Source organism: Monodelphis domestica, chromosome 1 (assembly GCF_027887165.1).
Source record: "Monodelphis domestica isolate mMonDom1 chromosome 1, mMonDom1.pri, whole genome shotgun sequence".
NCBI classification, from domain to species: domain Eukaryota; kingdom Metazoa; phylum Chordata; class Mammalia; order Didelphimorphia; family Didelphidae; genus Monodelphis; species Monodelphis domestica.
This window is the reverse complement of record NC_077227.1, coordinates 567,866,332-567,890,228: the sequence shown is the minus strand read 5'-3', so window position 1 is coordinate 567,890,228 and position 23,897 is coordinate 567,866,332. Positions and strand designations below refer to the sequence as shown.

General features: G+C 35.9%; 1 protein-coding gene and 1 long non-coding RNA gene across 16 annotated transcripts in view; one reads left to right on the top strand and one right to left on the bottom strand.

Moving 5' to 3' along the window:
• LOC103092677 (actin, cytoplasmic 1-like) overlaps positions 1 to 12,974 on the bottom strand; it is a 106,249-nt gene extending 93,275 nt beyond the window's left edge. For 11 of the 15 annotated variants that reach the window (XM_056813413.1, XM_056813407.1, XM_056813410.1 and 8 more), the window contains exon 1: positions 12,769 to 12,954. The gene's annotated coding sequence lies outside the window, so the exon portion shown is untranslated. Of the gene's footprint in view, positions 1 to 12,768 lie in introns of all 15 variants that reach the window. The other 4 variants (XM_056813418.1, XM_056813421.1, XR_001627040.2 and 1 more) reach the window with 3 other exon arrangements.
• LOC103092786 (uncharacterized) overlaps positions 9,908 to 23,897 on the top strand; it is a 33,335-nt gene continuing 19,345 nt past the window's right edge. Inside the window, exon 1 of the long non-coding RNA XR_001627042.2 lies at positions 9,908 to 10,122. This is a non-coding gene — a long non-coding RNA (uncharacterized LOC103092786). The remainder of the gene's footprint in view (positions 10,123 to 23,897) is intronic.

Genomic DNA, 23,897 nt, shown 5'->3' with positions numbered 1-23,897 from the left:
GATACCCATAATTCTTGTGGAAAAGACAGAGATGTGACTTGAACAATGATACGATCACATGGCTTCAGAACTGATTGAATGGCTGAGTGCAAAGAATAGTTAGTAGTTTAAATATCAGCTTGGCCAGAGGTCTCTAGCTGAGTGTTCCTAGGGAGCTATGCTTAGTTAGCCTTGTGCTGTTTAACATTTTTATCGATGGCTAAGGTAAAGGCACAGGTGGTATGCACATCAAATTTGCAGATACACAAAACTGTGAGGAATCGCTACGCTGGATGAAAGACTCAGGTTCAAAAAGATCTTTACAATCTAGAACATTGGGTTGGATAATAAGATTAGAATTTATCCTAATAGGAAGGTGACCAATATATGCTTTAGAAAAAAATCACTGTGGTGTCTGAATAGAGGAAGGAGTGGAGTGGAGAGAAGCTTGAATCAGGGAGAACTATTGGAAAATAGTAGCATTAATTAAGTTTAAAGATGATGAGGCATTTGCAATAATTCAGGGCAAAAGTGATGAGATCTGAACTAAGGTGGCAGATTTTTGAGCAGAAGGAGTTTTCTTTTGAATTTGTTGAGTTTGAAATATCTACAGAACATTCTTTTCAAGTGGCTAAAAAATCATTGGCAAGAGGGGATTACAGCTCAGGGGAGATACTTAGGGTGGATATATATATGTGGAAGTCATATTTTCAGAGAACCAAATTCTAGATTTGAATATCAACTCTAAAGCCATTTTGTCCAGCATATTATTAATTTCCCCTCTAATTTTAAAGATGTCTCTTTTTATGCTAATTTTGGATTAATTTGTTTACTTTTTTCTTAGTTTTTAAATTATGTACCTTCTATGCCAATCTTCTTTTCCTTTTTTATTAATATATTCTAAGAGTTATCATTTGGGACTGCTTTAGCTACATCCTAGAAATATTGTCTTGTTGTCTCAACATTATGATAATTTTTCACAGTTTATTTTTTAGCTATTTACTATTTTGGATGTTATTATCAGCTCTCCATTTAGGTCTGCATCTTGTGTTTGTGTTCTCTTTCTTAACTTATTATGTTATATCCATTTAGGATGAATATAGTATTTCTTCCTTTTTACATTTATTTATAAATTTTCTGTGCTATAACATATGCTATATTTTCAGAGAGGAAACATCTGATATTGAGAAAGATATATATTCTATAATGTTCCTGTTCAAATTAGCATAAGTCTTTTAGCTCTAAATTTCTATAGAAAGCAATTACTTCTATAATTTTCTTTAAATTTAGGTCTGTGTTAGATTTGTCCAGCTCAAAGAGAAGAAAATTTAAAGTCTACAATTATTATGCTACTATGTATGCTTATGGTTTTAAGTATAATGAAAAAAGAATTGACTGTGGAGTCAAGGGATCTGGGTTCAAATCTTTTCAATTATTACTTATTTCACCTAGCATTTAACCTTTCTAAGACTCTAGTTTCCTTATCTTTTAAATAAGGAGGTTGGGCTAGATGATCTTCAACTAAATCTAGAACTATAATCTTATTAATTTTTAGCTACTCAATTAATTCTACTTTATGAATTTAGATATTATGCCAATTGGTTAATGTCTCTTTAGTATTAAGATTAGTTTGGGTTTCCTTTATGTGTAATGCAGTACTCAAGTTTTTTTTTTTTCCTCTCTTGATACTATGGATCTTTAGGGTTTTTTATGAGAACATGCTTATGATTCCAGCTTTTTAATGTTTTAATCTCTCAATTTCATTGTGTTTATTTCTTAAATGTATTTTTTAATTCAGAAAATTGTTTTTTTTTGTTTTTTTTAAGCCATTGTACAACTCTTTTTCTTCTATTTGATTGTTTAGTCCATTCACATTTAAAATGAAGATTTTTAGGCTCTCATTTTCATTTGTTTGTTATTTGTATATTTATTTTTATTCCCTTCCCCAAATCAGTAAATTGTCTAATTTTGCCTATATTACTTTACCATTCCTTTAAGCTCTTTCCTCTTATGTTTTTTTAATTTACCTTTTCCCAAGAATTCTTTGAATTTACTTATATAATTAAAGAAAATTACTTTCCCTTGAAATCTATCCAGTTGATGCATTAAAGAAAAGATAATGGAGGTAAAGCAGCATTTACATATAAACAGTTACAAAGATATTTACACCCTACCCCTTAATAGCCTGGGTTCACAGGATACTCTGTGTATATATATACTCCCAAAATTATAGCTCCCAAGCTCCCACAGTTGCACTTGACTTCATAGTAAAAACAGTGGCTATCCATAAATCCTCTCAACACCCATAAATCTGGGGCATGGTATTTTGTAAAAGCACAGTGCCAGTTGGAAGAGTGGGCACAAATTTGGAGTCAATTATAGTCACACATTTGGGAAATTCATGTGGCCAAGAAAACTCACAGCTAGGTACTATAGAGTCCCAGGTCTTTCAACATCCTCCTCTTCTTGTGGGGTTTTCACACTCCTCTTTTCCTCCAACCTCTCTTGAAGCAACTCTGCTGCGTGACTTGCTCCCAGGATCCCTTGTTCTGATCCTCTCTACAGCTACCAGACTACTGGAGCTATCCATAACTCTTTTTTTGCAATGAGAGGCCATTCTCCTTTTAGCTGCTTCTTGCCATTTTTGTGTCATTTTTTTACTTCAACTTTTTGTGTCTGTGTATGTCTTCCTGATCAAAGCAGTGTCTTCTGCTGGCAAGAAAGCTAGATTTCTAAATCCTTTCTCCTCCAATATCTGACCTCTTGAGTGTGTATACAGGTAACATTTCACAAAGATGGTCCATAACACAATGGTATCCAATGCAAAAGACTTAGTTTTGCTAAAAGCTTCCAGGAGAATGTTCAATCTTCAGTGAGTCAATGACTTACAATTCCATCAGAGAAACTTCTTTACATTTTGTAAAGGGGTAACAGCGTAATTATATCTTTGTACTTTGCACACCGACATCTTATTACCTCTGTTAACTATTTCTTACTTTTTAAAATGACATCATTTGGGGTGAGAGGGTACCAACTTCTCTCCCCATATTACACTTAAAATACTAATTTATTTTTCTTTTTTTCATTTAACTCATTAACCTTATGTCTCAACTCTTCCCTTTTTCCACCAGTAAGGAAAATGGTCCAAAAATTTCTCTCTTCTCCCATTTAACCTCTAGCAAGCTGACTGTCATAATGGAGAGAATGATGGACCTGAAATCAGGAAGGCCTGAATGTGAATCCTGTCTCAGACACTGGCTCTACATCCCTGAATAGGCTGCTTAACTTCTCTTTGACTTAGTTTCTCCATCTGTAAAACAAGGATAATAATAGCACCTATTTAAGGGTTTTTATCACATATCCAACACATGACTGAGGCAGTATTTGAACGCAAGTTCTTCTTGACTCCATGTCACATCCCATACACTGAGCCACCTAGCAAATAAAGCACTGGTCCTAGAGTCAGCTGTGTGATCCTGAGCAAGTCACTTAACCTCTGTTTACCTCAGTTTCCTCATTTGTAAAATGGGGATGACAATATCTACTTCTTAGGGTTGTTGTCATCTTAAATGAGAATGATTGTTAAGGGCTTAGCACAGTGTCTGGCACTATATAAATGTTAGCTAATACTATTAGTAGTAGTAGTGGTGGTAGTAGGAGGAGGAGTAATAGTAGTAGTAGTAGTAGTAATATTTTCTTGAAAACTACCTATTTCTCTTAATATGTTTCTTTTGTTTGGAGTGTTCAAAAATAAAATAAACTAATACCTTGGTTTGTTTTTGTTGGTGTTGTTTTTGCAGTAATTTCTAAAATGCCTCTTATTTGCAAAATATCCTTTTATATTTTTGATGATGAATTATGGGCTCAGATTTATAGAATATGCTATTTGAAGATGCAGCATGAGTGCTACTGATTTTTGGAACATATTTTCCATTCTCTCTTACCCTTTAAAGTGAATTTGGAATAACCCTGCTTTATTCAAATTTCCTTCCTTCATATTTGAAGGTTTTGACCTTGGCTCTTTTCAAAATGTATTGCTAGTGAAATTTAGCCCCTCCACTCCTTGGAACTTGAAGCATGTTGTTCTTTTTGCTTCCTTGGCTGTTCACAGGATATTTTTGCAATCACAGTTTTATTGTCTGTATTCAGAAATTCTGGAACATTTTCTCTTAATTTTCTTTAAAATTTTAAAATGTATTTATTTTCATTTATTTATTTAGTTTAATATTTCCTATAGTATAGTATTAAGGGTTTTAAAAAAATTATCATATTTCCCCCTAACACCCATCATATTTAATTTGTCTCTTTACAACCTGTCTTCAAGTTCAGTACTTTGACTGATATTCTTACATTCTGTGAAAATTATTGCCTTTTTATTCTCTTTTGAATAATTTCCTTCTATTCCACTCTATTTGTGTTTTACATCTGTCATTTTTTCCTCTCTCAAAATTTTTACTTCTTTGAAGAGATTTTTCCATTCATATTTTGCTTTTTGTATTTTGTAAAATTCTGCCCATAGAGCTCTTATTTCTGATTTTAATTCACTTGTGGGTTTTTTTTAATTTTTTTGCCCTTAATGAATTTTAATTCTCTCTTGAATTATTCTGGATTTTCTTGATGTTCCATAACTTCTAGAGACTCTGCAGGATTCTCTCAGTAAGTTACCTTGTCTTATTTTTCTTCATATCATAGCATTTGTTCAGTTTGCTCTATGTTTCTCTTTCTCTTTTCTACTGTTTTTATGACCTGTCCTCTGGTTTATATGTGAGGTAGATTTTTATTCAGACTTTTTGTCTTTAACTTTTGTCTTATTAGCCATTCTGTCAGATTCTCAGTCACTGCTACCAAGTTTTTTTTTTAATTATTTGGTTCCTTCCCCTTTGAATGCTGAACAGGACCCTGCTAGACCATCTCAGATTCCTTGGGATCAAAGTGAATGGGAGTTTGCTAGACCTTGTCATAAGTATGCTCTGGGGGTAACTAGTAGGGAAAGAAGTGGCCTAGCTAAGTTTGTATTCTCCCTTCCCTAGGGTAACATTTTTCTTTCTCTCACATTCTGTGATTCACTCCTTTGTCCTCCCCCTCTACTTATTTTCTATTTCCATGACACTGATGGAGAATCAGTGTCCACCAGCTCTTAGTCTGGGCAAGCTTCAAGTGAGGGTTACAACCATGACTGATACCCACTGCTAGACCCAGAGTTACAATCTCATGAGTTATCTTTTGCCCAGTTTATGGAATAGGTTGGAAATAGGAATTTCGTCCATATGTTCTACATATTTGACTTCTCTAATTTTTTTATGAGTTCTTTACCCTTATAGTTTCTATTTTCTTATCATGCAAATTTATCTAACATTAAAACTTTGAGAAATCATTCTTCTAAAGTTTTGGAGTTGCTATGGCTTGAGGAAAGCAAGTAGTCTATAAAATAGTTATGATTTGAGGCATATACTTCCCCCTTTTTAGGTCACAATTTTCTCATCTATTAGATGAGGAGTGGGAAGTGGATAATTTATCTACATTGATATTTTAGTTTTTATTTCTATATTTAGTTATTAAATCATCTTCAATTCCAATTCCCCAGCCCTATCGAATAAGTCATTTCTTATAACAATGAATAAAAAAGAATGAAAGAGAAAAATGGTTTAATCAAGCTAACCAACACATCAATCAATTCTTGTAGCATGCAATATTTCATTTCCATACTTTTACAAAGAAGGAGGTAAGATGCCTTCTCAGACCTTTTGTCTTCAGAACCAAGCTGATTCAATAGAATGACAGAATTCAGGTTTTTTAAAAATCATTTTACATTGGTTGTGGTTATTATTATATAATACTTTTCCTGATTCTATTTATTTTGTTTTAGTCTTCTCCATGTTAGCTTTCTGTATAGCATAGCAATATGTTTTACATAAGTGTATCCCAATTGATTTAATCATAGCCCTATCAATAGGCTTATTGTTTTATATATATATACATATATATATATATAAATAAATATTATTATTTATTTCCAAATGTTTGCTGCTACACAAGTGCTTCTCTTACTATTTTGGTGTGTAAGAGACCTTTCTGTTTGACCTCCTACGAGGATGTGCATTCTCACTCTACCCAATTCCAATGCCTCTGAGCACAATCATTGTCTATTATTTCTTGTGAAATGTGGAGGAGGGTCTTTGACAAAGTTACCTCAGGCACAAGGATGTCCCCACAGGCTGGTAGCCAGCTTGTCTTCTTGCTTATTCAAAATGCAACTGCTTTGTGGGTTGATTTGGGGAGCAAGAGACAGGCAGGAAGGGAGAGCTCATCATGGGACCCAATCACCAAAGTACTAAACTATCATGGAGTTTCTATCCTGTATAGGGATTTTTCTTATTATGTGAAATCATCCAATCATCCCTGATAATTTTATCTCTGACACAGAATTCTTTTTTTTTTATTTTTGAGATTGTAGGGTCGAAAAAATTTGCACAGAGTTTTTTCCTGCTGTTTTGCTGGATCATGTAATATTCTGTGACACTATCATTCTTTCAGTTAGCCAACACAGTGGATAGATTGACAGTCTGGAGTTAGGAAGATATGAATTCAATTTAGTCTCAGTAACTTTTGGCTGTATCACCCTGGGAAAATCACTTAATCTCTATTTGTTTCAGTTTCCTCAGATGAAAAATGTGGATAATAAAAGCAACAATAGGGTTGTTGTGAGGATCAAACAAGATAACTGCAGAGCACTTGCCACAGACTCTGGCACATAGTCTACATTATATAAATATTAGTTACCATCATCATCATTTGTTATTATTATTATTGTTAATGAAATGGTCTCCCAAAGAATCAGAGCCTGAAGCTGGAGAAAAGAGTGAGGTGGAGCCAGAACATTTCTTCTGGCCTTGCATAGCAAAGTCATCTCAGTGCCATGCCAATCAGATCTCAATTTTCAGGCTCCAGATGCTATCATTTCCAGGTGCCCTCTCCTCCTGCTGGCATGAAGGAGAGAGAGGTGGTTCCTTTTAGTGCTAAAAAGTATCTATTTCATATGATTATATTTAGCTCATCAGCAAAACCACCACCCCAAGTACTAAGTTGAAGTTATGCTCTGACCTTATGCCTTTCAGAGTTCATTATTTCCCTATCTAAAAGTTCCACTTAGAACTTCCCTATTTCACTGAAAAAAGTTGAGGCCATCTGCAAAGAGCTCCCTCTTTTCCCTTGTCCCTCACCTGAAATCATTCAGATGCCTTCTGTCACTATTTCACTCCATATCACATGAGGAGGCAGTCCTTCTGGCCAGGCTAAATTCATTTCCATGCAAAACCATCCCATCTTCTGAAGCAGACTATTTCCCTCTATCATCCTTATTCTCTCACTAATCTTCAATCATTTGCTGTCTATTGACTGTTTCTTATTGCCTACAAATATATCTATGTCTCTTTTATCTAGGCAGCTGATGGAAAGAGCACTGGACCTGGATTTTCAGGAAGAACTAAGTTCCAATCGGGACTCAGATGCTTACATGTGGCCCTGGGTATGTCCATTAACTTCTATTGGCTTCAGTTTCTTCAACTGTAAAGTAGAAATAATAGCACCTGTCTCACAGGATTTTTGTGAGGGTCAAATGAAATAATTTATATTTGTAGGGCACTTAGCAGAATGCCCAACACCTGATAGGTGCTTAATAAATGTTTATCCTATCCCTTCCTTCCCAATCCTTAAAACCCTTACTTGTTCCATCAGTTCCTACTAGCTCTAACTCTGTATCTCACCTACCTTTTGTGGCTGAACTCCTTAAGAAGACCATATGGAATAGGAATTCTTGCTTCCTTTATTTGGGTACTTGTGATTTATTAAATTTTTTCCCCTAGATCTTATGTGGCTATAATATTTAATAATCATTTTCTGATATTTTGTGATCCATGTTCTCTCCCTTTCTCACACTCTTCCCTCTGCTCCAAGATACCAGATAATATAATATGGGTCATAAATGTGTATCATATAATACATATTTCAATCTCTGTCATGTTGTGAAAGAAAACACTTATTGTTTATGCTAGAGAAAAATTCAGGGAGTATGTTTCAATCTGCATTCAGATGCTGTCAGTTCCTTTCTCTTCATGAGTCCCTTGAAATTGTCCTATATCCTTGCATTTCTGATAATAGTTAAATCATTCAAAGTTGGATTATCAAACATTATTGTTGTTACTGTGTATAATGTTCTGGTTCTGCTCACTTCACTTTGCATTACTTTATGAGCATCCCTTCACATGTTGCCAGGGTTTTTTTTGTGTGATCATCTTGTTCATTATTTCTTGTGGCACAATAATATTCCATTGCAACCCTATATCACAATTTGTTCAGCCATTCCCCAGTTAACAGATGTCCCTTCAGTTTCTAGTTCTTTGACACCACAAAAAGAGCTGCTATATTTTTGTATGAAGAGGACCTTCTTTTCCGTCTTTGATCTTGAAATGCAGGTGAAATCATGGTATTGCTAGGTTAGAGACTCTTTTCACTCTCCTCTTAACTCTTTGAAGCCTGGCTTCTGACCTCATCATTTAGCTGAAACTATTCTCTTAAAAATTACCAGTGATCTTTTAGTTGTCAAATCTAATGGCTTTTTTTTTCAATCTCGGTCTTCCTTGACCTTTCTATAGCCTTTAACACTATCAGCTCTTCTGGATTTGGAATCTAGAATACCCGAGTTCAAATTGACTTTAAATGCTTATTACCTTTGAGACCACAGGTAAGCCATCTGATCACCATTTACCTTAGTTTCCTCATCTGTAAAATGGGGATAATAGCACCTACCTGATAAAAGCACCTTAGGGAGACTTTGAGGATCAAATGAGACAATAATTTCAAAATGCTTAGGACAGTCTCTAGTACATAGTAAACTATATGAACGCTAGCTATTATTATTAGCTATATTATAATTATACAGTTTTCTCTTAAAGTTTTCATGACAATTATCTAACCTGATTTTCTTCCTATATGTCTGACCTGTCTCTTGTTGGATCCATATCAATGTCATTAACCAGAGGTGTCCCCTTCCCCTAAGGCTCTGTCCTAAGCTTCTTTTTTTCTCCCTCTATTCTAATTCACTTGGTGATACCAGCACCCATGGTTTCAACGATCATCCCTCGGTACATGACTGTCAGCTGTACAGCCCTAATCTCTTTCCCAACCTTCAAATCTTACATTTCCAATTACTTTTAATTGCTTCCTTTAAATCCCAATTAAAATCTTCTTCAACTGGATATCTCATAGACATCTTCAACTCAACATGTCCAAAACCAAATTCATTATCCCTCTAAATTCATTACCCTCTAAAATCTTTCTGTTCTTAACTCATTAATGTCCTTGCTAAACTCTTTTCCCCTCCTACCTTCCCTATTACAAAAGAAGACAACACCACATCCCCATGCTCTCAGGCTTTTAACCTAGTATTCATTCTCAACTCTTCACTCTTCCCCTCCCCCCCACGTCCTCCATATTCAATCTGTTGCTAAGGCCCAATGATTTTGCCTTTGCAACATCTCTCACATGTATTATCCTTCCTCTGAACTGCCATCCCTCTGGTAGAGGTTCTCATCACTTGATGCATGGACTACTGCAAAAACCTGCTGGTGCATCTGCCTGACACAAACCTCTCCCTATCCCAAAGCATCTTCTATTGGTCATCAAAGTGATTTTCCTAAAGCATAATTTGGACTATTTCACTCCCTCATTCCATATTGCTTCCATGATCAGATGCAAAATCCTCTATTTGTCACACAAAGCCTTTCATAGCATAGCTCCCTCCTATCTTTCCATCTTCTTACACTTTACTCTCCAACACGTGCTCTTCGACCCAATGGCATTGACCTTCTTGCTCTTTCGTAAGTAAGACATGCCATCTCTTGGCTCAAGGCATTTTTTGCTTTCCCCAGCTTCCTTTAAGTCCCAATTAAAATCCTCTACAGGAAGCCTTTTCCAACTTCTCTTGACTCCAGTGCTTTGCCTCTTTTAATTATTTATTTGTCCTATATATAGCTCATTTTTACCTAATGATTTGCTTGTTGTCCACCCCGCTGGATTGTGAACTCCTTGAAGCAGGGATAGTGTTTGTCTCTGAGTGCCAACACTCAGTACAGTGCCTAGGATATGGTAAGTGCTTAAAAATGTTTTTTGACTATGATTATAAGTTCCATAGAACCATTACTTCTACCAAAGCTACCACCATCCTTCCCCTCATCTAGACTTACAACTTACCTGTCAGCTTTCCTGCCTCATTCTTTTTCCCCATAGATAGTCAGTTTTCAAGTCTTGCCATTCTGATCTTCCTAAAACCTGACTATTCAATAAGTTCCAGAGGCTCCAGTGACATTGTTCTGTTCATCACATCTCCCAACTCCAAGTGTTTTCATTGACTGTCCCCCATTCATGCAACTGTCTCTCTCTCCTCGTCTCTGTCTTTTACCTTCCATGGTTTCTTTCAAGTGTTAGAAAAAGTCCTATTCTCTGCAGGAAGTCTTTCCCAGTCCTCTTATTCTTCACTCTGAGACTACTCCAATTTACCCTGTATTTGTCTTATTTGTTCATAGATGTTTGCATTTTATCTCTCATTAGATTCTGAGTTCCTTGAGAGAATGGACGGCTCCCTATCTTTTTTGCTATCTTCATACTGAGTACAATGTTTAGAACATAGGAACTTAATAAATGTTAGTTGACCAACTGATTCTACTTGATTTAAACTAATACATTTTAAGTGGGGAATGAAATGGATTTTTCTGCTAGTAATATTCTCCGACCCCATTCCATTTTGGGCTAGTCAATGGACCTTAGAATGTTATGGAAAGGAAATCCTCCTAGAAAGACAAGTTGGAGCTACATCATGCCTAGAAAAGCTACTAATTATGCCAATTAAGAGATCATTTTAAACTTCTACTAAAGCAGTTATGGTTGAGTGATGTTAGAATATGATTAAAATACTTCTCTTTACTCCTCTCCTTGGAAATTTTGCTATGAACATTTGAAACATATTTTATGCAAAAGTGGCGGCATAATACAGTAAAGTATTTATGCAATTTTTATGTATATCAGTCAATCAATAAGCTGTTTCTTTGTGCCATATATTACATTATATGTTCTTGGGATATAAAGACAAAAATGAAGTAACTCCTCCACTCAAGAATTTTATATTCTTGTTTTTGAAACCTTTGAGATGGCAAATAGTATTTTAATGTGAAGATAAAACTTGTCTCTTTGTTAAGGTCTCAGAGATACTATAAGAAAATCATTTACATTTGAATTTTTGAGCCCAGGTCTCAAGCCAATTCTCAGGTATGTACTAATATGTATTTTAGGGAAAGAGAAGGGGAAAGGCTAAAAATATTTCATTAATTTTAAACTTTAAGGAAGTTTGGGATCCACTCATATTTGGTAGCATTCCTGACACTTGTTAGACAAATATTGAGAATTTCAGTGGTCAAAATGCTTTCTTCATGAGAAGATAATAAAAATAAATTTGAAAATATGGTCCTAATTAATAAAAAAGGGGCCAAAGCATACTACATAGTTTCCTAGTTTATACATCATGAATATTCTTTACAAGAGGAGAATCAGAAGGCACTTGATACAATCTCAAACACCATTATGAAAGAAATTAAAATATACAGAATGAAAACTAATTGACCAATACCATTGAATTAGCTGAATAATCTGTCTGTATAACTTAGATTATTTAAATACCAGTGCAAGGAAAATAAACACTAAATTCAAAGAGAGGATAATAATGAAAGGAGACTACATATAATAATAATAGCTAACATTGACTCAAAGAAACCATTGATGCTGAAAAAAGCTAAAGTAATTGATCATGATTATCATTTCCTAAAGTCAGTCACCCAAAAAGCATTTATTTTAAAATAAAATTTTATTAATTTTTGGGTTATTTTTACATCATCAAAATTTCCCCTTACCATTCTTCCCATCCCCCTCCCTAACCAAATAGCCATCCCACACAACAAAATAATACTTTTAAGACAAAAAAGGAAAAGATGAGAAAAAAATCAGAAAAACTGGTCAATACCTTGTAAAAGTCTGAAAATATGTCCAATTCACCATATTCATGGACCTCTAATTTCTGCAAAGGGATGGGGTAGGAACATCTCTTATCTTTTCAAACCATGCTCAAAAATATTTATTAAACATTTTCTAGATACCAGTTATACTGCATGTTGGCATACAAAGAAAGACAAAAAAACACTGTCTTTTCCCTCAAAAAGTTCATATTCTAATGAGGGGGAATAACATACAAATGACTGTACACAAAAGATACATGCAGTGTAAATGTGCAGTAATCTCAAGGGGAAGAAATAGCAGTGAGACATTGAGAATTGGAAAAAAACAAAAACCTCTTACAGAAAGGGGTCTAGGGCTGATTTTTGAAAGAATAATGAGTAGGGAAAGTATTCCAGGCATAAGCAGCACCTGGTGAAAAGGCACAGTTATCAGTATATCCATTGGCCACAGAGATATCCTTTGAAAAGTTGATAAGCTAAATCTGGCCGTTCTTAGCTGTGTTTTCTTGGGCAAGTCACTTAACCCTAATTGCCTAGCCCTTGCCACAAGGACAGAAAGTAGAGATTTAAAAAAGTTGATAGGTGCAGTTATTACCATTGATGACTATCATGTTCTTGAGATTGATGTCATTGCATTTTAAAAACAAATCGACACAACCGTGGTTCCTGAGACCAATGCTATATGAAGAAGAAGGCAATATTGCTATTATATCATAGAATATTCTCCCACCTTAACTGTAGAACCTCCTTTGTGCCACTGGGCTGGTCAGGTAGGCTGGGTCAAGTGTTAGGCCTCCATGGTCCTGGAAAACTCCATCCAGCCCTGCTTTGCTCAGGGTGCAACACAAGCAGTTATGTGAAAGCCCAGGATTCTGGAGCTAAAGAATTCAAGGTTCTTGCTCTGTTATCTTTATGACTCGTTATCAGGCTAAAAAAAAGTCAAAGAGCCAAAAAACTACCCTCAACAAACAAGCACATGGTGTTCTTGCCAAGGGAAAAAAACATTGTAACTAAGGGCAAATTCAGTTTAGAGTATAACATAATTTTCTAATGGAGGAAGAGGATGGATAGTCATGAATAGTATCATCTCACGAAAGATGATAAAACAACAGGGGTGACATGAAATGGAATAGATTTGCCACTATTCCTACAGTGAATTCATTTTATCCTTGAGAACAGTAAAATATCCATATTTGGAATCCAAAACCAGTGTGGTAGAGTGAGGCAAATGCTAGATATGAGTTGCAATCCAAATTCTGTCATTTCTTATGGATGACTTTGAGTAAATGGTTTAATTTTTCTATGCCTTAGTTTCTTTATATGAAAATCGAGAAGATTAGACTAGATGGTCTCTATGGTTCCTTCCAACACTAATTCTATGATCATATGAGAAGCATTCAATCTCTGTATCTAATGTAAGGAAATAGTAAATGTACATCAGAAGATGAAGTTATGGAAGAACTACTGTAAATGTCTTAGCACCCACAGATGAAATCCACATTAGGGGTGACACAATTTTGAAAGTATTGATTGATTTTCAAAATAGATCAAGGAAGGGAACATTCCAGGATGGATATTATTCTGTGTGTGTATGTATCAATTTATGTTAAAAAAAACCAAACCCTGATATAATAAGAAAGTGAAAGGTTTGTATCTGGAACAATTGCATGATCTTAAATGCAGCCCTAAAAATAGATGAACAGATTTTTCTGTGACACTACTGTTGCTGTTGTTTAGTTGTTCATTTGTGTCCAACTCTTCATGACCCCGTGGACTTGTCCAGGGGTTTTCTTGGCAGAGATATTTGAGTGGTTTGTCATTTTCTTCTCCAATGTGTCCCCATTTTGCAGATGAGGAACTGACACAAATAGAGGGGAGGTGTCTTACCCTGGATCACACAGCTAAAAATAAAGTCTGAGGCTGAATTTGAACATAAATCTTCCTGACTCTAGGTCAGTGCTCTATACACTACACTGCCTCTCTAATAGGTCAAGACATTACTTTTTCTTTGTTTCTAGTCAGTCCCTGCAAATCTGTGGTAAGCTTTCAAAGTTCTTATTTTCATACTCTAAATTTACTTGATTATTTGATTTGATACCTTTCAGCATCAAACTTTATTTTCAGAACTCTTTCATTCTCCAACAATGCATCCTTGTATCCCACCTTGATTCTTCTCCTTCATGTCCAAGATTCAGGAATCTATCACTTCGGTTTACTCTCATTTGTATTTTTGCCCAATTCTTCCTGAATAGGTATTCTGGCCATTATTTCTTTGAAATTGTTCTTTTAAATAATTCATATAACCCTCTCATATCTAAGACTAATGGCCCTTTCTTAATCTTTAACTTCTTTGCTCTTTTCTTAGTCTTTTGCTTTTCTTTTCATCAAAAGACTTCTCTACTCTAATTTCCACAGAACCACTCTTCCTGATTCTTCTCTCAATGATCAGAAGTGTCCCTTGGAGGCATTTACTTCTTACTACTTCTTTCCCAATAGGTGGGAAAGAGAAGAGAGCAGAAGTTACTACCTCATGCCTGCTTTGTGATCTATAAAATCTTCATGAGAATGGTTTATAAACTTGTCATTGTATGTATGTGTCAATGTATTAGTGATAAATATGTGAAAAAGGATCATAGATTTAGAGCTGAAGCTTAACTTCCAGGTAATTTGGTCCAACTCCTTTACTTTACAGTTCAAAACAATTAGTCCTAGAAACTAGACAAGATTCACACAAGACAAGCCTGTAAGGAAGCAGTTACGATATGCGGTGGAGGGAGTGCCCATGACACTAAGAGGAATGATCCATTAAAGTAACAAGATGTAATCAGAGAACTCACTCACTCCCTTCCTGTGTATCATGTACCAATTATATAAACTGGAGGTAAAAACTAGGTCATGTTTTCAATGTAACCAGGATGAACATAGAAAATCAAGAGGATTTCTATTTCCTGCCATGCCAAAGAGTTCACAGCTATCCCTCTTTGAGACCTCAAATGAAGGAATGGCCTTGGGATTAATCAATATTTCCTTTCTACTCTTGAATTTACATTTACAATCGGAAAGTCTCTGGGGTGCCCCAATTTCTTTCCCTGAAAAATATACTGGAGATAGAGAAGATGGATAGGAACAGAGAGGCCATTCATCAGTCTTATATCTGTGAGACAGAGCCATAACTAGAATGGGGTGACTGGGTCTTTGTTCCAGAGGGCAGAAGACACAGCACTTGAAGTACGTTGGCATTGCAGATGCAAAAGAATTGTAACACCTAATTTGTAAGAATAACTAGTCAAAGATGGAAGCCATCGGTTGACATGGTGAAATTTTTCCATTATCCTAACCCACTCTCCCCAACCTCTCTTGGAGGTCTTGCTCTACACTGCCTATCTATCCTGGGGATGCTTTATGGGTATGTTCCACAGATACAAATATTCCTAGGTGCAGCTCTGGTAGTGGGGTGTTGGTTCTTAGAAGTTTGAAGACTTTCTGCAGATGAGCTGCTCCCATAGACATCACCTTTCTTCTTCTACGTAGCCTTAACCCAAAGAATACAGAGCCAGTAGTTTCAGAGAACATTCTGTAACTAAGCAGTTCCAAGACTCACATTCCTAAGGAGGAAATTGTTCTGTTCATTGTCTCATGATTATCTAGTGGTCATGCAGGGAGAGTTCGTGAGAATACACAAATAGTCTCCCACAAAGTTTCCCTTGAACTACAAGACCTTCCTTCACTTTTTGACTGACACAGAGTTACAAATTAAAAATTCAACTTACACAGAAATTTTTCAAACAATTGCAATCTAATCCAATCCAATAAACATTTATTAATCCAATCTAGCTTTCAACTCGTCCATTCAACTGAAATTGTTCTAATGTTATAAACGATCCCTTAACTAATAAATCCAATGGGCTTTCTCCCTCTCTTCATTTTGCATGACTTTTCTTCAGCCCAAGAAGACACAGTCTACCACCCCCTCATTTTATATACTCTTTTCTCTAGGTTTTCATGGCATTATTCTCTCCTGATTCTCCTTCCACTTGCCTGAGCACTGACTCCCCAGTCTCCCTGCTGGATCATCACCTATATCTAACCATCTGTGAATGTGTGTTCTCTTAGGCCCTCTTTTCTTTCTGTATTCTTTTGGCAATTCCCATCAGTTCTCATTGGTCAAAATATCATCTCTATTATAGAGGATCCCATATTTACTGATCTCTCTCTCATCTCTTACCTGAATCCCCAAATACAAACTTCTTGCCAGAAATTTTCACCAGGATCTCCTTAGACTGCCTTTGGCCTCATTTTGTATTTCTACCTTTTAGCACAGGGTCTGGTACATAGTAAGCACTTGATAAATATTTATTGAATTGTTGATCTCCCATAAGCATTCAAAACTCAAACTGTTCAAAAAAAAAAGAACTCATTACCTCTCCCCCTAACACTTTCCTTTCTCCTAGTTTTCCTATGTTTCTGCAAGGTCCTCATCACCTCTTGCATGGATAATTGTAAAGCCTCCTCATTGATCTTCTTGTATCACATATCCCCCTCTTCAATCCATCCTCTGCACAGGTGCCAAATTAGTATCCTAAAGCATAGTCATGACCATGTCACGCAGGAAGCCTCAATGATTCCCTTTTGCTGGTACGATAAGGTTCAAATCCTTATTTTTTTGCAATTTAAAGCCCCTTATGATCTGACTCCAACCTGTTTTCTAGACTAATTTCACATTGCTTTCCCTTATATAACCTCACCTCTGCAAAAATGGCCATTTTTTTTGCCATTTTGCCATTCCACATATATGACCCATGGCCTGTCCCCATGCTTTTGTGCAAGTTCTTCCATATGCTTGGAATGCTTCCTATTCACCTTTGGAATCACTACTTTGCCTCATGTGCAAAAACTTTCCCAAGACCCTCCTTGATCTCCCCACGTCACAGTTCTTAGAACTTCCCCTTTCTTGAAATCACTTTGGATTTACTTCACACAAAGTCAATATTTAGTACTTCACATGTGTGGATTTCCCCCCTCCAATAGAACATAAGATTTTGGGGCCTGGGACTATATTGGAGCATTATTTATTGAAGTATTTTGCATAAAAATGTACAAAATAATATATTAAAATATGAAGACACTGTGTCTATCCTCATGCTGTAACTCTATAGCATTATGGGTACTTGTCAGGGAGATTAACCCTCTCACAAAAATGGCAATAACTGAATGGTAATAGTTTAGAAAAAAGATACCCTTCCCCACAGTGTTTCTCCTCTCCTTTCTCCACAAACTACTTACTCTCTCTCTATACCCAAAGTAACCAACTCCCCGAACTCCCTCCCTGCAATTCCCTTCATTGAATGCTTCTTACCACGAGTGGGGCAATTCAATGGGGCTTAGTGTTCTTTCCTAGGGCCCCAGTCCTTCCCTTTGGTCACCCCCAGCAGTCTGCCCAGGGCTGTACCTAGGAATGAAGTGGAAATTGCAACACTAGATCTGCCTTATGCTCCACGTCAGCATATCAAAGAGCCGAGGCTATGTGTTCCCTCCCACAAGTTCCAGAGGGGCAGGTGTTGAGCAGGATGAGGCTTCAGAGACATCTAATGGACTTTAGGAATACCTTACTTAATCTAAACTTGTGCCCCTGAGAATCCCTTGTTGCCTTCAAAGCTCCATTCACATAATTCTTTTTCCATAAAGCCTGACTTGGACTTTCTTGCTGCTATTGCCAATCTTTCAAATAAATTATATAGTATCTGTATTACTTTGTAGATGCTTGATTTTATATATTCTTTAGAGGATGCCACCCCTCAGAGAATAGGGACAGTTTTATTTATGTTTTAGATCTCCACTTATCCTTAAGAAATGCAAGTTAATCGATCCAGGTATTGCTTAATGGAGTACTTTTCTCCAAAATGTTGCCCCATGAACCACTTAGAATTCTTTTGATGATCTAATTACTAAGACTCATGAATATTTTTCACTGTAGAGCCTTTGAGGACCTTGCTCAGGGTCTGTTTACTCTTACTTTACACACATTACTAATAGTTATATGATTGGTAAGCCCACAGGAGATTAGATGCAGTGATCGTAAGGAGGGGAAAAGAACATCTATAATCAAGCATGCTGATGCAATAAGAAACAGATTTTGGCCAGTTGACAGTGATGGAGGAGATAGAAAATCAAGGAGAGCAGCCAAAAATAAACTAAAAAATTGGTGTCAGGTTAATAAACATTTATCAGTTCCTGAGTTTATAAAAGCAAAATGCAATCATTATTCATAATGACAGCCTGAGTCCCCAAAAAGGTCAATTTGTGTTTTGTCTATAGTGCATAAAAAGAAGAGGAAAAGATAAAAAAGCCACATATTTTAGCAGGTTTTGACTGCAATGGGGTTATGGTAACAATGGTTTGGTGCTGAATGTAATACACTCTCAGCTTTCCAGAACACTGAGTTGTGCAGATCAACATATCCTTCAGAATATTCAATATTCAACCTCCAGAGAGTTCTTTAGAGATGAAATCTCAATCAGTCCATCAATTAATCAATCAGCAAGTATTTATTGGGTGCCAGACAAGAAGGATACAAAGACAAAAATAAAGAGTCTCCTGCTCTAAAGGAGCTCATCCTCTTATCTAGAGAGAAAACATAAATGTACATAATACATACAAAATAGTTGCAAGCTAATAGGGAAGGTCCCTGGAAGCTGAATGAATTAGGAAATGTTTCATGTATAATGTGACAGTTGAATTCAGTTTTGAAGGAAGCCAGGCAGTTCTAGAAATAAGGAGAGATTAAAGTATGGCGAGCAGAGATGGTAATTCATGTGTAGAGGACAGTAAGTAGGCCAGTTTGACTGGACCAGAGAAATCAAACACGTGGTCCATGGGCTGCTTACAATCCACAATACTTACAATGGCATTCTGAACAGATTAAAATATAATTGAGAATTATTTAACAAAATTTTTAAAATATTATAAAACATAGATGATTGATAAATAAAATTTTCTTTGCAGTTTTATGATTATGAAACGGAATAATTTACTACCACATATAAAAACTCTAATTTGTTAGTGTTGATTATTGTGGCAATGGTTGATTTTCAGAGAATAATTTCCCACTCTCAAATTTCTAGCTTTTACTGGTAATTTTAGAGGAGAAGGAAGGTGATAGATTGTGAAGAGGAGTTGAGAAGATGGTTTGCACAATAATTTGGTGGTCCATAGAAAGGGAGGAAGTTCAGAGGCAAGATGATAGAGAGAGAGGAACAATACAGGAGAATCCCAGCTTGTCACATGTAGTGGATTATGGCTCATGGAAGGCAAATGGCAGAACTTTGTCTATAAACAAATGAGTGAAGCGGCCAAAAATCCTACTTATTTCTCTGTTCATAGTCGAGGTCCTATCTTTATATATGGTGATTTGCTTTTGTTAAAAAATGCACATTCATTCTAAAGAACTTGGTGATATTTTTAGTATCTGAAGGATTATTAGTCAAAAGTAGAACAATGGAGCTGTAAAATATGATTCCATTTAAGACCCTTGTCAACATTCAGCACTTGGTCATTCTGTCCATTTCTTAGTCTAGATATTGATCTTCCTATACAGTGTCAAAGCTTATTCACTTTTTAAGTGGAAGCTTTATTCATGTTGGCAAAGTACATGTTGGGAGCAAGCAATCTACTAGAGTTCATATAGAAATCAAGTAGATGAGAACTATTATTTCTGAGAAAGTAAGAGAAGCTAAAAGCAATATATGGGTCAGCACTCCCTCTTCCCTGATCACTGTGGTCCTTATGGCATGGTTGTAGCCCTCTGGCACCAAGTAGAAGCACATATCATTTTTTGAAATTCACTCCCTATCTGTACCTAGTTAGAGAAGGCTTCAAACCACTTATGCAAGTAAATTCCATCCTCAAGATGGAATTCAATTTCATCCTCAAGATGGAGATCAATTTTGATCTGTGTATCACTAAAATTCATTCTGTGTTAAATGGTATGTAGGAAATGATATTTTCTTCCTTTCATATTCAACATATTTTTTTGCTTTTGGGAAAAGAGATGAAGAGAAAGAAGAGTCTTTACTGCAACTTATGTAAGATAAGAAAATTACAAATTTATTTATAATTGTATAAAATTGTATACAACATACATTGCATTACATGTGACTATAGAATTATATTTATATATCATATGTAAATATATAGTACCAGGCACATTATATGAGGAAGTTAGGTGACACACTAGATAGAGTGCTGAGCCCTTATCTAGGAAAACCTATGTTCAAATCTGACCACAGACACTTATTAGTTGTATAACCCTGGGCAAGTCATTTAACCTCTCTCTGCTTCAGTTTCCTCATTTATAAAATGGGGATAATAATCACACCTTCTAGTTTGTTGTGAAGATCAATTGAAATAATAATTGTAGAGCACTTAGCACACAGTGCCTGGCACATAGTAGGTGCTATATAAATGTTAGCTATTTCTATTAGCTATATATATATATATAATTTTAATTTATTTTAAAAGTTATTTTATATAGGTTATATTATGTTCTAAGAGCATTAAGAAAAGTTATATGAAAAGAACACCAAAATTTTCAGACAAGATATAAGATAATTTCTTTTCTGAAGTAAAACAAAGAATGATATGTAATGATTGATAATTTGTAGACACAATGTTTATGTCCCTGAAGAATCAAATGCAGTTCATTGAAATTCATTGAATGCAGTTCTCAAAAAAAAAGCATAATTAAGTTAGTGATGAGAGCTTGAATTAGGTTGATGGCTATGCAATGGTGAGAAAAAATGGAATCAACAGGCTGTGGAAACTGATGACCTACAATGGGGATATGATTGGGGATGTAGACTCAGCAATCACTCTAGTGCAAATATCAATAATATGGAAATTGGTTTTGATCAATGACACCTGAAAAACCCAGTGGAATTGCTTGTTGGTATGGGAGAGGGTGGGAGGAAGAGAGGGGAAAAAAAAACATGAATTATGTAACTATGGAAAATATTCTAAATTAATTAATTAAATAAACATTTTCAAATAATAAAAAGAAACTGATGACCTAGATGACATGAGTGAAAGGACTGAGTCAAGGATGATCCTGGAGTTATGAGTTTAAGGGACCACAAGGATGGTCATACTCTTGACAGTAATAGGAAATTTTGGAAGAGTAGTTAGTTTGGGGAAAAAGATAAGTTCCATTTTGGACATTTGAAAGTTCAAAGGACAGTTGAGCTAGGGAGAGAGGCTAAGTGTACACACACATATACACAAAACATATGCAAATGTAGAAACATATAAACATATGCATATATAAAGAAATGTACACATACATGCACACACATATAAGGAACTATGTACATGCATATCTATATGTGTGTAAATATGTGAGTATGTGGGTATATCATCTCAATAGAAGTTAATTAAGGTAAACTGAGGCACTGAGTTCTGTGTTTCATTAGTTTATTAGCAGGGCACTATCCTATTAACAAAGTGGGCCAAATGACTGCCTCAAACCAGTGACTCAAGAAGAGGAGGAGCAACTACGTTTTATAAACAAATAACAAAACGGAGTAGGTCAGGAAAATAATACAATTGGTTATAGGATTGGCAGTATCACTGGGGTAAAGACAACCACTGGTTATTTTAAGAATAGTCCAGCACTCATGAGGGGCTAGCAACCACTTTCTCTCTCTTCAAAGAACGCTTGGTTCACTTATGGTACCATTTACATTCTGAGCCTATTGATAGTAGAGCAGGAAAAGCAGATTCCCTCCCCCCACTGAGGAGAGAGATAAGAACTTCCTTAATTATACAAGGACAGGCAAAGATAGTATATCTTCTGGAAATGTAGCAGGTCAACTTGTAGTCCTTCAAAGATAGCAAACAGATGACTTGGAATTTTTCAGAAGCTGAAGGTATGAAGGATAACAAGTTTTAACTAACTCAGAAGGGTAGCTAAAATCTTATTACCAGGAAATGTTCATTGCTTAAGTCCACTTACAAGATTAGTGATAACGGAATAGGCTCACTGCTGTTTACTTGTATCCTTCAAGGATAACCATTTTTCTTGAGGCAAGAAAAGAATAGGGATGAGCAGGAGAACTGAACTTCTAAAGTGTTTATAGGCGAGGAGACAGATAGGGTGTGAGCAATTATACAAAATGGGACAGTAATACAGAATAGGATTAACTAGAGGATAGAATCAAGTGTAAAATGATGTAGTCAATAATTCTATTCAATGTGATTATCTATCTATCTATCTATCTATCTATCTATCTATCTATCTATCTATCTATCTATCATCAATTACTGAGGCTTGTATATGTTACTACTATTGATAATAGCCAATGTTTATATAGTACTTACTATGGGCTACTACCATGCATTTTACAATTATTGTCCTATTTAATCATAACAACCCATTTTTTAGATGAGAAAACTGAGGCAAACACAGAAGATAATGACTTTCCCAGAGTGACACAAATTTTTTTACACACACACACATACATTATATGCATGCATCTGTATGTATATATGGTGCCAACGGTGCTAAATGCTAGAAATACAAAAAAGAGGCAAAGTTCCTGTGCTCAAGGAACTCATAATTGAATGGAGGAGACAACAAGCAAACCAATAAATGCAAAGCAGCTATATACAGGATGAATAAATCATTAAAATAGGGAAGGTACTAGAGTCAAGAGAGGTTGGGAAAGACTTCCTGTAGAAGACAGGATTTTGGTTGGTACCTATAGGAAGTCAGGAAACGCAGTAAGCAGGGACAATAACCAGAGCTGAGATGGAGTTTCTTGTTTGTGGAATAGTCAGGAGGCCTGTGTCACTGGATCAGGGTCCATAGAGGGAAGTAAGATGTAAGAAGACTGGAAAGGTAGGGTGGAGGGGATGAGTTTATGAAGGGCTTTAAATGCCAAAGACAGCTTCTCTATTTGATTCTAGAGGTCATAGGGAGCCACTAGAATTTTCTGAGTAAGGGGTCTAAATGGTCAGACTTACACTTTTAGGAAAATCACTTTGGAGGCAGAAACAGAAAAGAGGGATTAGAGTGGGGAGAACCTTGAGGCAGGCAGACCCACAGCAGGCTATTGCAAATAATCCAAGTGTGAGGTAATGAGGTGATGAGGACCTGCACTAGAGTGGTGGGAGGGTCAGAGGTGAGAAGTGGGAGGCAACATTCAAGAGATGTTGCTAGACAAAAATATTCATAGTGGCGCTCTTTGTAGTGGCCGGAAATTAGAAAATGAGGGGGTGTCCCTCTATTGGGGAATGACTGAACAAATTGTAGTATTTGATGGCAGTGGGATACTATTGTGCTGTAAGGAGTGATGAACTGGAGGAATTTTATATGAACTGAAAAGGCCTCCAAGACCTGATGCAGAGTGAAATGAGCAGAACCAAGAGAACATTGTACACTAAAAATGAAACATTGTGGAACCATCCAACATAAAGACTTTACTACTAGTAGCAATTCGATAATCCAGGACATTCCTGAGGGATTTATGAGAAAGAAAGCTATACACACTGAAAGAAAGAACTATGGGAATAGAGATGCAAAAGAAAAACTTATGACTTATGATTTTATTATATGGATATATGATTTGGTGTTTTGGCTCTGTGGTAAAAATGAATAATGTGGAAATAGGTATCAAGTGATAGCATTTGTACAACCCAGTGGAATTGTTTATCAACTCTATGAGTGGGGAGGGAAGAGAGGAGGAAAATAAAATAAATCATATAAACATGGGAAATATTTTTAAAATATGAAAAAAATATAAAGAACCTTTAAAAAAGTGCTAGGCATTTGAGGTGAAGTGACTTGTCCAGGGACATATAGCTAGG